The sequence below is a fragment of the Procambarus clarkii genome, chromosome 1 (assembly GCF_040958095.1).
Source record: "Procambarus clarkii isolate CNS0578487 chromosome 1, FALCON_Pclarkii_2.0, whole genome shotgun sequence".
In the NCBI taxonomy this organism is placed as follows: domain Eukaryota; kingdom Metazoa; phylum Arthropoda; class Malacostraca; order Decapoda; family Cambaridae; genus Procambarus; species Procambarus clarkii.
The window spans coordinates 10,877,481-10,891,972 of record NC_091150.1 but is presented as its reverse complement, the minus strand read 5'-3'; the positions used below and the strand labels follow the sequence as shown (position 1 = coordinate 10,891,972).

The following is a 14,492-nucleotide window of genomic DNA, read 5'->3' as shown; positions in this document are numbered from 1 at the left end:
CTGTTATTCATTAACAGTTTACTAATTTATTTATTTGGTAACTTACTAACCGACACAAGACAAGCAACACACTAGATTTCATTTTGCTTATTAGATTCTTGGTGTTTATGCAAGATAAGATCTGTGTTCATGAAAGAGTAATCAGAAGCCGTCGTGGCCTAGCTGTGGGAGCGTCCTCCGCGGCCATACAGTCCTGAGTTCCACCCATTTGCTAAAGGACGTCTTATTTTACTGTTCACGTAATAACTGTTTTCTCTTTTTTCTGTTATTATTAAGATATGAGTATTAATTTTGAAGGAATATTGTTAATTATCAAACACTCTAAAGTGAAAATTGGAGTTAAAATCAATATGGATGTGACTGTGGAACATTAGTAAGTTCGGGACACTGCGTTGCCTAGATAATAGTGTTTTGGTCACTTAAACGTTTCTCACAACTTTGATGTAAATTATCTGTCCATGTGCACGTGTATCATCCTAGCAGTCTTCACCTTGTTGTGTTAACAGAATCAAGAAGTAGCTTTCTTATATGTACTATTGCATGTGCCTTTTCTTCGTCTCATCTATGTTTAGTGCTTTGCATTTGTCAGTGTTAAAGGAAAGTGACAATCTGTCCGACCACCGCTTGAGCGCATCTAGATCTCCTTGTACTCTCCCTCTAACGTCTTCGTTTCTAAAAGCCAGCAATTATACATAATCCGCAAGTTATGATACTTAGACTTTCTTCTGTTAGTTTGATAAAATATATCACAATCTGAATGACCTCAAATGATCTCGCGGGGGTACACTACTTGTGTGTTTTAATACTTGCAACTGTTCGCTGCTGATCTGTCTTCTTTCAACACCGTGAAACACCGTGTGCCACCAACACCGTGTGCCACCAACACCGTGTGCCACCACCACCGTGTGCCACCAACACCGTGTGCCACCAACACCGTGTGTCACCAACACCGTGTGCCACCAACACCGTGTGCCACCAACACCGTGTGCCACCAACACCGTGTGCCACCAACACCGTGTGCCACCAACACCGTGTGCCACCAACACCGTGTGCCACCAACACCGTGTGCCACCATCACCGTGTGCCACCAACACCGTGTGCCACCAACACCGTGTGCCACCAACACCGTGTGCCACCAACACCGTGTGCCACCAACACCGTGTGCCACCAACACCGTGTGCCAACACCACCGTGTGCCACCAACACCGTGTGCCACCAACACCGTGTGCCACCAACACCGTGTGCCAACACCACCGTGTGCCACCAAAACCATGTGCCACCAACACCGTGTGCCACCAACACCGTGTGCCAACACCACCGTGTGCCACCAACACCGTGTGCCAACACCACCGTGTGCCACCAAAACCGTGTGCCAACACCACCGTGTGCCACCAACACCATGTGCCACCAACACCGTGTGCCACCAACACCATGTGCCACCAACACCATGTGCCACCAACACCGTGTGCCACCAACACCGTGTGCCACCAACACCGTGTGCCACCAACACCGTGTGCCAACACCACCGTGTGCCACCAACACCGTGTGCCAACACCACCGTGTGCCACCAACACCGTGTGCCACCAACACCGTGTGCCACCAACACCGTGTGCCACCAACACCGTGTGCCAACACCACCGTGTGCCACCAACATCATGTGCCACCAACATCATGTGCCACCAACACCGTGTGCCACCAACACCGTGTGCCACCAACACCGTGTGCCACCAACACCGTGTGCCACCAACACCGTGTGCCACCACCACCGTGTGCCACCAACACCGTGTGCCACCACCACCGTGTGCCACCACCACCGTGTGCCACCAACACCGTGTGCCACCAACACCGTGTGCCACCACCACCGTGTGTCACCAACACCGTGTGCCACCAACACCGTGTGCCACCAACACCGTTTGCCACCACCACCGTGTGCCACCACCACCGTGTGCCACCACCACCGTGTGCCACCACCACCGTGTGCCACCAACACCGTGTGCCACCACCACCGTGTGCCACCACCACCGTGTGCCACCACCACCGTGTGCCACCAACACCGTGTGCCACCAACACCGTGTGCCACCACCACCGTGTGCCACCAACACCGTGTGCCACCACCACCGTGTGCCACCAACACCGTGTGCCACCAACACCGTGTGCCACCACCACCGTGTGCCACCAACACCATGTGCCACCAACACCGTGTACCACCACCACCGTGTGCCACCAACACCATGTGCCACCAACACCGTGTACCACCACCACCGTGTGCCACCAACACCGTGTGCCACCAACACCGTGTGCCACCACCACCGTGTGCCACCAACACCGTGTGCCACCACCACCGTGTGCCACCAACACCGTGTGCCACCACCACCGTGTGCCACCAACACCGTGTGCCACCAACACCGTGTGCCACCAACACCGTGTGCCACCAACACCGTGCACCGCCACCCAGTGCTCAGCGCGGGCCAATTCCTCCCTTGTGTGTGTGAACCCTCACTCGCCACCCAGCTGTGTTACCGCTACGGGCGACCCCGTGCTGTATGATACGTCGCACCAACGACCTGGTTTATCCCTACATGTCTCCCTTGTAACCACGTGCTGCCTAAGGTCCTTGTGAGAGTCGACGCCGCCACCCTGTGTGTCATCATTACTCGCATGTAACCACGTGCTGTCTAAGGTCCTTGTGAGAGTCGACGCCGCCACCCTGTGTGTCATCATTACTCGCATGTAACCACGTGCTGTCTAAGGTCCTTGTGAGAGTCAACGCCGCCACCCTGTGTGTCATCATTACTCGCATGTAACCACGTGCTGTCTAAGGTCCTTGTGAGAGTCGACGCCCCCACCCTGTGTGTCATCATTACTCGGAAGTGTAATGATGACACACAGATAGGTACACATGGTCAACGTCGACGCTGGTAGACATGGTCAACGTCGACGCTGGTAGACATGGTCAACGTTGACGCTGGTAGACGTGGTCAACGTTGACGCTGGTAGACGTGGTCAACGTTGACGCTGGTAGACGTGGTCAACGTTGACGCTGGTAGACATGGTCAACGTTGACGCTGGTAGACGTGGTCAACGTTGACGCTGGTAGACGTGGTCAACGTTGACGCTGGTAGACGTGGTCAACGTCGACGCTGGTAGACACGGTCGACGCAGATAGACACGGTCGACGCAGATAGACACGGTCGACGCAGATAGATACGGTCGACGCAGATAGACACGGTCGACGCAGATAGACACGGTCGACGCAGATAGACACGGTCGACGCAGGTAGACACGGTCGACGCAGGTAGACACGGTCGACGCAGGTAGACACGGTCGACGCAGGTAGACACGGTCGACGCAGGTAGACACGGTCGACGCAGGTAGACACGGTCGACGCAGGTAGACACGGTCGACGCAGGTAGACACGGTCGACGCAGGTAGACACGGTCGACGCAGGTAGACACGGTCGACGCAGGTAGACACGGTCGACGCAGGTAGACACGGTCGACGCAGGTAGACACGGTCGACGCAGGTAGACACGGTCGACGCAGATAGACACGGTCGACGCAGATAGACACGGTCGACGCAGGTAGACACGGTCGACGCAGATAGACACGGTCGACGCAGGTAGACACGGTCGACGCAGGTAGACACGGTCGACGCAGGTAGACACGGTCGACGCAGGTAGACACGGTCGACGCAGGTAGACACGGTCGACGCAGATAGACACGGTTGACGCAGGTAGACACGGTCGACGCAGATAGACACGGTCGACGCAGGTAGACACGGTCGACGCAGATAGACACGGTCGACGCAGATAGACACGGTCGACGCAGATAGACACGGTTGACGCAGGTAGACACGGTCGACGCAGGTAGACACGGTCGACGTTGCAACAGGTGAACCACTAAAGTATTCACGAGTCAAGAGTTTGTTTAATAATGAAGAGATTTGGAACCTCGTGTGTGTTCAGATGGATTTGATCATGGTTACCTGCGGTATACCTGGCGTATACTCTTAGTATACCTGGCGTATACTCTTAGTATACCTGGCGTACAGTATACCCGGAGTATACCTGAAGTAGGTTCTGGAAAGTCTACTGCCCCACAACCCGGTATGGGGCCAGGCTCGTCGTGTGATTACTTGATCAATCAAGGCTGTTGCTTGGAGCTGCCTGGAGGCCCTCGTATCCATTATAACCCGGCTGGTCCGCCACTTCCTGCCTGGCTTTCTCCTGAATCTCTTCATGTAAATGTTGAGGATCTGCAAATTTCATTCACTATATTCCAGAATTAATTAGTTACATTTTAAATTATGTGCATCATACTGATTTGCTACTTAAAATTAAGTCTTATGATGTCTCCTATGTTTAATAGTGCATTTCTTAATGTTGGTAAAATATAAGGAATTAATTTTACAGTATAATTAACTTGCTCGGGAAGGAAAATATTGAGGGCCTGTCCGGGAGTTGAACCCGGGACCTCCTGCACCCAAAGCAGGAATCATACCACTAGACCAACAGGCCGTGGATATTTGAGTTTAGTTACGTTATTTAAATCGCCTTTTTAGAATGAAATATGCCAATTGAAATTACCAGAGCTTGTCCGGGATTCGAATCCGGGATGCGAGTATTTAAAGCAAGCGATGTTTTTCTTGAGCAAAGCATAATTTTCAACCTGCGATCAATCAACTGGTAAACATTGCACACTTCTTTGTCGTTTGTAGGGAATCTACCTCTATTTAATTACGTGTTCCAACTCTGTTGTTTTTCTCCTGATGTGGCTGTGCAGCTATTCAGGTTGAGTCTTTGCCTTGCTTGCTAAGTCATTTTCATATTGTCCTGCCTCTCTTCTCTCCCTGACGTATTAATTTTTGGCACTCTGGTATTTTTCTCTGCTCACAAGTGTCCTGATATTTCTATAGTTTCTCCGCACCCCTTGTATATTGTTGTTTTGCTAGTTTATATCACATCTCTGATGTAAACATGGGATTCTCATCTGCATTTCGTTTCTTTCCTTTCGGGCCTGGGCAAACTTGTCTGCTGCCTCCTTACACTTCTGGGTGATGTAGTCCATCATCTTGTCCCGTCTTTCCCCTGAACTTTCCCATGTTATATCTGTTAGGACTTTTTTTTATCTCCTCATAATTTCTTTCGGAATGCCAGCCTTTTGTTTTCAGGTCTCTTCCTTGAGTTCATTAACCCTTCTTCGACCAAATACTTAAACGTGATTACACTGAGGTCGCTCATTCCTACTGAGGCCTCGAAACCGATTTCTCATAAGTCAGAGTCGTTCAGAGTGAAGACTAGGTCGAATCTCTCTGATTATCTTTTCCTCTCATTCTTGTGGGTCCCCTGACAAGCTGGGTTAAAACGTTTTGTCGCCATCTCCAATAGTTTAGATCTCCATGTTTCCTCACCTCCGTGTGGTTCTTTGTTCTCCCAGTCTATCCTTCCGTGATTGAAGTCCCTCATGATGAGTAGATGGGATCGGTTTCTACAGACAGCAATGGCTGCCATCTCAGTTATGGTGTTGACTCCCATAATGTTTCTGTCATACTCTTGCCTGGGTCTTCTGTCATTTGGTGGAGGGTTATATATCACCGCTACTACTACTCTTGGTCCTCCCATCGTCATGGTGCCTGTAATGTAGTTTCTGGAGTGTGTGTGTGTGTGTGTGCTCACCTAATTGTTCTCACCTAATTGTGCTTGCGGGAGTTGAGATCTGGCTCTTTGGTCCCGCCTCTCAATGGTCATTCAACTAATGTACAGGTTCCTGGGCCTACTGGACTCTATCATATCTACACTTAAAGCTGTGTATGGAGTCAGCCTCCACCACATCACTTCCTAATGCATTCCATTTGTCTACTACTCTCACAATGAATATTCTTTCTAAAGTCTCTATGGGTCATTTAGGCACTCAATTTCCACCTGTGTCCCCTAGTGCGTGTGCCCCTTGTGATAAAAAGTCTGTCTTTATCTACCCTATCAATTCCTCTGAGAATCTTGTATGTGGGGGTCATATCCCCTCTAACTCTTCTGTCTCTCAGTGACGTGAGGTTTAATTCCCGTAGTCTCTCCTCGTAGCTCATAACCCTCAGTTCGGGTACTAGTCTGGTAGCAAACCTTTGAACCTTTTCCAGTTTAGTCTTATGCTTGACTAGATATGGACTCCATGCAGGGGCCGCATACTCCTTGATTGGTCTGATATATGTGGTATATAATGTTCTGAAAGATTCCTTACACAATTTTGTAAAGACCGTTCTTATGTTAGCCAACCTAGCATATGTCGCTGATATTAATCCCAGGTCTTTCTCTCTCTGACTCTGGAAGTATTTCATCTTCCAAATGATACCTTGTATCAGGTCTCCTGCTCCCTACACTTATCTTCATTACATTACATTTGCTTGGGTTAAACTCTAACAACCATTTGTTCGATCATTCCTGCAGTTTGTCCAAATCTTCTTGAAGCCTCAAGCTGTCCTCCTTTGTCTTATTCCTTCTCATAATTTTGGCTTGCAGGGTGGAGCAACGTCAGCAAACATTGAAAGGAATAAGTCTATACCCTCCGGGTGATCATTTACGTATATCAAAAACAGGTTAGGTCCGAGTACAGAGCCCTGTGGGACTCGACTGGTGACTTCACGCTAATCTGAGGTCTCATCCCTCACTGTAACTCTCTGCTTCCTATTGCTTAGGAACTCCCTTATACACAGCCTGTTACTCCTGCCTGTCTATCCAGCATATGTACCAGCCTCTTATGGGGTACTGTGTCAAAGGCTTTCCGACAGTCCAAGCAAATGCAGTCCGCCCTGCTTTCCTTTTCTTACCTGGTTGTAGAATTATTAAGGAGGCATAACTTTAAAAAATGCAATGAATAAAAACTGGTTCGATTTCAATCAAACGTCTTTGACTAGCTGTATATAAAAAGGGCTTCAACTGGTCCGAGTCTCAGCATCGTAGCCTCAACAGGAAGGAAGAAAACAATATTTAATAATGTGTCAAAAATTTTTCAAAATAATAAGAAATTAACATCAAACACAAGTGACAACTGAAATCATGTCTATGACTCTCAGCTATCAGAATAGCATATAATAACACATATAATAATTAGTTTTATCCAAAAAAATGTAAAAAAATTGATTTTTTCAATTTTTTTACAATTAGCATGAAACGTGTACACCTGACTGCACGTAAGCCTATCTGAAAGGGTGCCAATTTTGGAGGAAATTGGTTGATGTCAACCTCAGCCACAGGTTGCAACACCTTTGACTTCATTACTTTTCAAGTTACATAAAAGTGACTCTACTCTTTTATTTTGAATTATATTTACATGAAACTTACATGTTGCATGTAGATTTTGTGTCTACAATTTGTTAAACCTCTTTTTTTCTTAAGTTCATTTATTGATTTTATAAATAGTTATAAACATGATATATTTGCATAATTTTGTTGGGAACTTTGACTCATTGAATCAGAAAAACTAAACATTTGAAATCATTCAATTGATTTCATTTGAAAGTTGTGGTTCTAGTGTATTTTTGAAAATATGTAAAATTCGTTGAGATTTTTACAATTTTTTACCTAACTTTCTAATTAGGCTGCGATACTGAAACTTGACATAGTTGCAGCCCTTTTGATTTACAACTATTCCACAAAGTTTGGTTGACATGGATCAACTTTTAATATTCTAAATTACGCAACCTGACGCCTGGCAGCTGAATGGACAGCGCTTCGGATTCGAAGTCCTGAGATTCTGGGTTCGATCCCCAGTGGAGGCGAATACCAAAAGGCGAAAAGTTTGTTTCGCCTTGAAGCCCCTGTTACCAAGCAGTAAATAGGTACCTGTGAGTTAGACAGCTGCTACGGGCTGCTTCCTGGGGGATGTGTAACAAAAAAGAGGCCTGGTCGAGGACCGGGCCGCGGGGACGCTAATCCCCGAAATCTTCTCAAGATAACCCTTATGCCAGTAAGGCAAGATTTACCCTCCTTGAATCCATGTTGCCAGTTTGTCACGAAGTCCCTTCTCTTCAGATGTGTTACTAGGTTTTTTCTCACGATCTTCTCCATCACCTTGCATGGTATACAAGTTAAGGACACTGGCTTGTAGCTCAGTGCCTCTTGTCTGTCACCCTTTTTGTATACTGGGACTATATTAGCCGTCTTCCATATTTCTGGTATGTCTCCTGTCTCCGGTGAGCTACTATACACTATGGAGAGTGACAAGCAAAATGCCTCTACGCACTCTTTCAATACCCATGATGAGGTTCCGTCTGGACCAACAGCCTTTCTCACATCCAGATCCAACAGGTATCTCTTGACCTCATCTCTCGTAATTTCTAACCCTGCCAAGACCGCCTGGTTTACTGCCACCTCTCTTAGCCCAGTGACCTCACTTCGTTCCTGGAACCTCTTGTTGCGTTCTTTACACATCTCCTTGTTATTCTCTGTATACCTGTCCTCATTCATTCTAAGTTTCATCGCCAGTTATTTCACTGTTGTTTTCCTTCTGGTATCACTGTGCAGCAACTTTGGTTCGGTCTGGACTTTGTTTGCTATATCATTTTCATAATTTTTATCTACTCTTCTCACACTAACATACTCATTCCTGGTTCTCTGGTATCTCTCTCTGCTTTCTGGTGTTCTGTTATTTCGGAAGTTCCTCCACGCACATTTGTTCAGTTCCTTTGCTTCCATACATGCCCTACTAAGTCATGAATTCTTCTTTTGCTTCTCGGAATTTCCGTTTTTTGGCCGGGATAAACCTGTTTACTGCCTCCTGATACTTTTGGGTGACATAGTCCATCATGTCTTGTACAGACTTAGCTCCGAGTTCTGTGTCCCATGGTATATCCTTCAGGAAACTTTTTGTGTCCTCATGAATCTCTTTTCGACACACCAGCCTTTTGTTTCATAGTTCTTTTTTGGGGGGAGATAAATCCTAGCTCTACCAGGTATTCAAAGATCAATACACTATGATCATTCATTTCCAAGGGTGCTTCCAACTTAACTTTAATTATATCCCACTCATTTAAGGGTAAATATCAGATCAAGCATGGCTGGTTCAACTTCCCCTCTCATTTTTGTCGGTCCCTTGATGTGTTGGCTTGGAAAGTTTTTTGTTGCCACGTCCAGCAGCTTAGCTCTCTATGTGTCTGGTCCTCCATGTGGGTCTCTGTTCTCCCAATCTATCTTCCTGTGGTTGAAGTCTTCCATGATTTATAGTCCAGATCCATTCCTGTTAGAGACAGAAGTTGATCTCACTGTTATGTTAATGGTGGCCATGGTGTTTCTATCATATTCCTGTCTGGGTCGTCTGTCATTTGGTGGGGGGTTATATATGACTATAACTATAATTTTTTGTCCTCCAGTTGCTATGGTACCTGTTATGTAGTCACTGAAACCTTCACAGAGCTGAATAACCGTCTCTTCAAACCTCCAGCCTTTTCTTACCAGCAGGGCTACACCACCACCTCCTTCTCCTTCTCTCTCTTTCCTCGCAACACGGTAGTACTGTGGAAACACTGCATTTGTTATTGTTTTCGTTAGCTTTGTTTTTGTGAGAGCTATTATGTCTGGATTTTAATCTTGTGCTCATTCTCCACGCTCACTTGTTGTATTTGTAATCTCATCTGTGTTAGTGTACATTACCTTGAGACTCACTTTCTTCTGTTCCTTCTCATGTCCCTTTCGTTGTGTGCATTCTGTTGATGGGGAAGCTGTTCCATAGGTATGAGGATTTGTGAGATGGATACTAGGATCTCAGAGGATTCTAGGGTGAGGGATGGTGGGACAAGTGAAGGGTAGACAGCGAGGGTATGAGATGAAGATGTTGCGGGGAAGGGGGGGGGGGAGAACAGGGAGAGAAATGGGGGAGAAGGAATATGATAGGAGTGGGGGATGGGAAGTAGGGTGTCTATGGGGTGAGGGGTGGAGGGAGGGTTGGCTGAGCATTTGAGTGGAGGCAGAGATGGTTCGGGGTAGGGGCGAGGAGGTCTATGCGGAGGAGGGTGGTAGAGTGGCCCTCCCCTCTTGTGTTACTTGGGTTCTGGTTGTAGGTTCCCTATTAATCTCAAAGGATGTTACGTTGGGGGCTGCAATTTCCTGGTTTTCTCCTCTCACCCTGTGCTGCTTCCTTGCTTCTGCTGCCTAGGTGCTTCTCCCTGCCATGTTTGTCCACTTTGGTCTGTTAAAATTTCTCTGGTGATGGTCTGGTTGTGAAAGAGATTATATGTTCCTTGATGGAGCCCCTGTTGTTTATTCATTGTTAATCGCCTGGAAAGAGACGTTGTTGTTGTCTTGCCTATATACTGAGTTCTTTGAGGCTTACAGTCCCCAAGTGCGCATTGAAAGGCATAGACGACGTTGGTCTCTTTGAAGGCGTTCTGCTTGGTATCTGGAGAGTTTTTCATGAGTAGGTTGGCCGTTTTTTGTTTTGTTTTATAATACATTGTCAATTGTATTTTCAGATTTTTGTCTGTAGGGATATCGTTCCTATCAACAATATCTTTCAGGACCCTTTCCTCTGTTTTATGAGCCATCGAAAAGAAGTTCCTGTAAAATAGTCTAATAGGGGGGTACAAGTGTTGTGTTGTATGACTCTTCAGAGGTTGCATGGTGTTTCACCTTTCTATTTATGATGTCTTCAACGAAACTTTTAGAGAAGCCGTTGTTGACTAGGACCTGCCTTACCCTACAGAGTTTTTCATGGACTTGCTTCCAATCTGAGCTGTGGCTGAGAGCACGGTCGATGTAAGCGTTGACAACACTCCTCTTGTACCTGTCTGGGCAGTCAATATTGGCATTGAGGCACATTCCTAGGTTGATTTCCTTAGTGTAGACTGCAGCGTGGAAGCCTCCGCTCTTTTCTGTGAATGTTACATCCCATTATTCTCCATCACGTAAGTGAATCTTAACACAGAATTCCGCTCAAATGCCTCCATCAACTGCTGCAGAAATCTGGCATCAGGTACCTGCGTAAAAATGTCGTCAACATACTTGCAGTATATGGCGGGTTTCAAGCCCATGTCAACTAAGACCCTCTGCTTGATGGTGCCCATGTAGAAGTTCGCAAACAGAACACCTAGGGGAGAACCCATGGCGACCCATCTACTTGCCTATACATGTGCCCATCTGGGCTCGAGAAGGGTGCCTCTTTAGTGCAGGATTGAAGTAGTTTCCTCAGTGTGTTTTCTTGCATGTCAGGAGGAGTGCAAGCTTGATCACGATACACTCTGTCTGCTATCATCCCAATTGTTTTGTCCACCGGCACATTGGTAAATAGTGACTCGACATCCAACGAGGCTCATATCCCTGTGGCGTGCGCTCCCCGCAGTAGGTCAACTAATTCCTTGGGAGACTTCAGGCTGAAATCACAAGGTACGTAAGGAGTCAGCAATGTAATAGGCATTATATATATATATATATATATATATATATATATATATATATATATATATATATATATATATATATATATATATATATAAATATATAAATATATTTATATATATATATATATATATATATATATATATATATATATATATATATATATATATATATATATATGTCGTACCTAGTAGCCAGAACTCACTTCTCAGCCTACTATTCAAGGCCCGATTTGCCTAATAAGCCAAGTTTTCCTGAATTAATATATTTACTATAATTTTTTTCTTATGAAATGATAAAGCAACCCATTTCTCAATGTATGAGGTCAATTTTTTTTTATTGGAGTAAAAATTAACGTAGATATATGACCGAACCTAACCAACCCTACCTAACCTAACCTAACCTATATTTATAGGTAAGGTTAGGTTAGGTAGCCAAAAAAAGCTAGGTTAGGTTAGGTTAGGTAGGTTAGGTAGACGAAAAAACATTAATTCATGAAAACTAGGCTTATTAGGCAAATCGGGCCTTGAATAGTAGGCTGAGAAGTGCGTTCTGGCTATTAGGTACGACATATATATATATATATATATATGTCGTACCTAGTAGCCAGAACGCACTTGTCAGCCTACTATGCAAGGCCCTATTTGCCTAATAAGCCAAGTTTTCATGAATTAATTGTTTTTCGACTACCTAACCTACCTAACCTAACCTAACCTAACTTTTTCGGCTACCTAACCTAACCTATAAAGATAGGTTAGGTTAGGTTAGGTAGGGTTGGTTAGGTTTGGTCATATATCTACGTTAATTTTAACTCTAATAAAATAAAATTTACCTTATACATAATGAAATGGGTAGCTTTATCATTTCATAAGAAAAAAATTAGAGAAAATATAATAATTAAGGAAAACTTGGCTTATTAGGCAAATTGGGCCTTGCATAGTAGGCTGAGAAGTGCGTTCTGGCTACTAGGTACGACATATATATATATATATACATATATATATATATATATATATATATATATATATATATATATATATATATATATATATATATATATATATATACATATATATTGGTGTATACTGGCAGCAGGTTTTCTTTCAAACATGTTTCATTGAATATGACCGCATATTCTGTATTTATTATTTTCTGGTTTAGGGCTTCTATCCCTCTAACTATTTTCTTAGCATCAGGGCTTAATTGGAATAGGAGTTCTCCAAAACTCATTTTCGTACTTTTAAGGTGAAGAAAAGAAGTGATTTACTATAGAGTGTATTACACTTATTTGTATAATTTGCACGACGTTTCGAACCTCCATGGTTCATTCTCAAGTGAACAGATTTTACAATACTAGTTGATTTTATACCCGCACTAGGTCAGGTGATAATACAATGAAGGTGAAAAACATGGGGGGATACATAAGGGATAAACATAGGGGCTGCAGAAGGCTTATTGGCCCATACGAGGCATCTCCTATCTAAACACAAAGATTAATCCAGTGTAATTGGCCTGTTATGTTGGACATTGTCTTCTGTGTTGGCATCGATATGTTCTTGTCTTGTCTTTACTCTCATGGTGGGTAGAGTAAATAGTTCCGTGATTTGGGTGTTCATGGTAGGTCGCTCTATTCTTATGTATTCCATAAGAATAGAGCGACCTACCATGAACACCCAAATCACGGAACTATTTACTCTACCCACCATGAGAGTAAGGACAAGACAAGAACATATCGATGCCAACACAGAAGACAATGTCCAACATAACAGGCCAATTACACTGGATTAATCTTTGTGTTTAGATAGGAGATGCCTCGTATGGGCCAATAAGCCTTCTGCAGCCCCTATGTTTATCCCTTATGTATCCCCCCATGTTTTTCACCTTCATTGTATTATCACTTGACCTAATGCGGGTATAAAATCAACTAGTATTGTAAGATCTGTTCACTTGAGAATGAACCATGGAGGTTCGAAACGTCGTGCAAATTATACAAATAAGTGTAATACACTCTATAGTAAATCACTTCTTTTCTTCACCTTAAAAGTACGAAAATGAGTTTTGGAGAACTCCTATTCCAATTAAGCCCTGATGCTAAGAAAATAGTTAGAGGGATAGAAGCCCTAAACCAGAAAATAATAAATACAGAATATGCGGTCATATTCAATATATATATATATATATATATATATATATATATATATATATATATATATATATATATATATATATATATATATATATATATATATATATATGAAAATGAAAACTCACACCCCAGAAGTGACTCGAACCCATACTCCCAGAAGCAACGCAACTGGTAACTACAGGGCGCCTTAATCCGCTTGACCATCACGGCCGTCAAAAGGAAGTGATAGCCGAGGCTATTTGAGCCACTTCCCCGACGGCAACTCGGATGGTAATCTTGGGCATAGCATTTCACCAAATCACCTCATTCTTTGGGGCACACGTAAGGAACACAAATGCGAACAAGCCTGAATGGTCCCCAGGACTATATGCGAATGAAAACTCACACCCCAGAAGTGACTCGAACCCATACTCCCAGAAGCAACGCAACTGGTAACTACAGGGCGCCTTAATCCGCTTGACCATCACGGCCGTCAAAAGGAAGTGATAGCCGAGGCTATTTGATCCACTTCCCCGACGGCAACTCGGATGGTAATCTTGGGCATAGCATTTCACCAAATCACCTCATTCTTTGGGGCACACGTGAGGAACACAAATGCGAACAAGCCTGAATGGTCCCCAGGACTATATGCGAATGAAAACTCACACCCCAGAAGTGACTCAAACCCATACTCCCAGAAGCAACGCAACTGGTAACTACAGGGCGCCTTAATCCGCTTGACAATCACGGCCGTCAAAAGGAAGTGATAGCCGAGGCTATTTGAGCCACTTCCCCGACGGCAACTCGGATGGTAATCTTGGGCATAGCATTTCACCAAATCACCTCATTCTTTGGGGCACACGTGAGGAACACAAATGCGAACAAGCCTGAATGGTCCCCAGGACTATATGCGAATGAAAACTCACACCCCAGAAGTGACTCGAACCCATACTCCCAGAAGCAACGCAACTGGTAACTACAGGGCGC

At 44.7% G+C, this 14,492-nt stretch overlaps 1 non-coding gene across 1 annotated transcript; it reads right to left on the bottom strand.

Annotated features, from left to right (window-relative positions):
* Nucleotides 1–4,444: 4,444 nt before the first annotated feature.
* Nucleotides 4,445–4,516, bottom strand: TRNAP-UGG (transfer RNA proline (anticodon UGG)). Its single transcript has one exon. It is a non-coding gene; the product is annotated as a tRNA-Pro (tRNA).
* Nucleotides 4,517–14,492: the final 9,976 nt, after the last annotated feature.